Source organism: Grammomys surdaster, unplaced genomic scaffold (genome assembly GCF_004785775.1).
Source record: "Grammomys surdaster isolate TR1022 unplaced genomic scaffold, NIH_TR_1.0 126187, whole genome shotgun sequence".
NCBI classification, from domain to species: Eukaryota; Metazoa; Chordata; class Mammalia; order Rodentia; family Muridae; genus Grammomys; species Grammomys surdaster.
In genome coordinates, this window is record NW_021620993.1 from 6,528,824 (window position 1) to 6,530,695 (window position 1,872).

General features: G+C 65.2%; 1 protein-coding gene across 2 annotated transcripts in view; it reads left to right on the forward strand.

Annotated features, from left to right (window-relative positions):
* Positions 1–481: 481 nt before the first annotated feature.
* The window catches only part of Ctbp1 (C-terminal binding protein 1), a 28,579-nt gene continuing 27,188 nt past the window's right edge, over positions 482–1,872 (forward strand). For both annotated transcript variants that reach the window (XM_028758070.1, XM_028758071.1), the window contains exon 1: positions 482–707. The gene's annotated coding sequence lies outside the window, so the exon portion shown is untranslated. The remainder of the gene's footprint in view (positions 708–1,872) is intronic.

Here is a 1,872-nt window from a genome sequence, read left to right on the forward strand (position 1 = left end):
TGCCTGACAGTCCCACCAACAGCTAGTCTCTCACTCTGGGTGCCCAGCGGGCATCTGTCCCTGCGCACAGATCACTTTCCCTGGCTGGGGCGCTGTCCAGCTTCTGGGTCCTGGGTCCATGGCCCCAGCTCTAGAGCACAAGAGGCCGAGGGAACCCCTCTCGCTGTCCTCTTGAGGCCACAGCGACTAGTCCGGTAGCGCCCCACGCGGATGGGCTGCTTCACCACTCGGGCTCTGGCCCAGGTCACCGCGCCAAGGAGTGGCAGGGGCGCAGTCCCGGGTACGCGCAGGGGAGGGGAGGCCGGGGCGGGTACAGCTGGGGGCGTGTCCAGGAAGGGAATCCAGCCTGGGAGGGGCGCGGAGGGTGGGGGCCGAGCGCCGGGCCGGCGGGCAGCTGGGCCCCTAAGCCGCCCGCGTACGTCCAGCGTGCCGCCTTGCCGGCAAACAGCAGACCAACCGAGGCCACGCCCGCGCGCGCGCGCCGCGTGTCCCCGCCCGCTCGTCGGTCGGAGCGCGGCTGGCGGCGCGGTGGCGGCTCGGCACGGCGGTGGCCGGGCGCAGGCGGCCGGGCGGAATAGCAGACTGCGCCGAAGCCGCCCCAGGCGCGGGGCTCGCGGCGGCGGAGAGCGCGGGATTCATCGGGGCCCGCGGCCACCCGCGCCTTTCAATGGGCAGCTCGCACTTGCTCAACAAGGGCCTGCCGCTGGGTAAGGCCGCGCGCGCCCATTTCCGGCTGCGGGCGGGGAGGGGGGGCGGGGGCGGGGCGGCCGGGGGCGCGCGGCGCTGGCTTTGTGTACGAGTGCGCGTGCGCGCTCGGTGCGCGCGCTGGGGACTCTTGCGGCTAACGGGAGGTGCGCATGCGCGAAGTACTGCACAGGCGTGCGCGTGCGTGTGCGCGTCCCTATTTTCCGCTGCCCGCTCGCGACCCGCGCAGGTGACAAAGGGGTCTGTGGTGCTACGACCCAGGCTGTGACCGAGCCAGACCTGTCCTCCTGGCCCGTGGGCCCGCGAGGATCCTTCTCGTGGACACCCAGGCGGGACCTAGGTGTTCCCGGAGTGACGAGCTTGCGGATGGGCCTCGGCTCGGCAGATCCGGGAGCGGGTAGTCTCTCTAGAGGTGGCACTGAGGGAACATAGGTGGGCTACATGCCTATCACCCCTCTAGACGACTTAGTGATGCTCAGCTTGGCCCCTGGATTTGGACCACTTAAGTTTTTTATTAATTTGTGAAAGTCCTTAAACCACAGGGGTTCTGTCTGTGGAGGGCAGTCCTTCCTTGGCAGCGGTCCCTGGCCGCGCAGCCTGGCGCACGCGCAGTGAAGACGACCCCACCTTCGGGCGGGGCAGGCCGGAGGTTTCAGAGCTCACAGGAGGTTTTGCCCACCTTCCAAGCGCCCCATGGTGTCCCTCTCTTTGGCGCTTCCTTAATGATGACAGGGCTTGACCCCGCCAGCTCTGCCCTCACAAGGGCACTGCCTTCTTCCTCACAGCATGAAAGATGGCAGAAGAAGCCTTGCAGCATGTGCTGCCAGCAGGAAATAAGGAACTGTGGGCAGGAGGGAAAGAGGGAGGCGCCCTGTGATGGCCTACTGCACCTCTTATCAGACAAGGCCATTTTGCAGATCCTGTCAGTCAGTCTGTTTCAGGGTGTGGCAGTTAGGTAAGGCCCTCCAGGCCCCTGTGTCTACTCTATCCTGAACTGGTGGTGGGTATTCCTCCCCCACACTGCACCTTTTCAGAACTGTAACTCCCTGGAGGCATGCGCACATGCATATATATATATGTATATGTATATCCACCCACCCATTCATTCATTCATTCCCTCTCTCTCTCTCTCTCTCTCTCTCTCTCTCTCTCTCTCTCTCTCTCTCT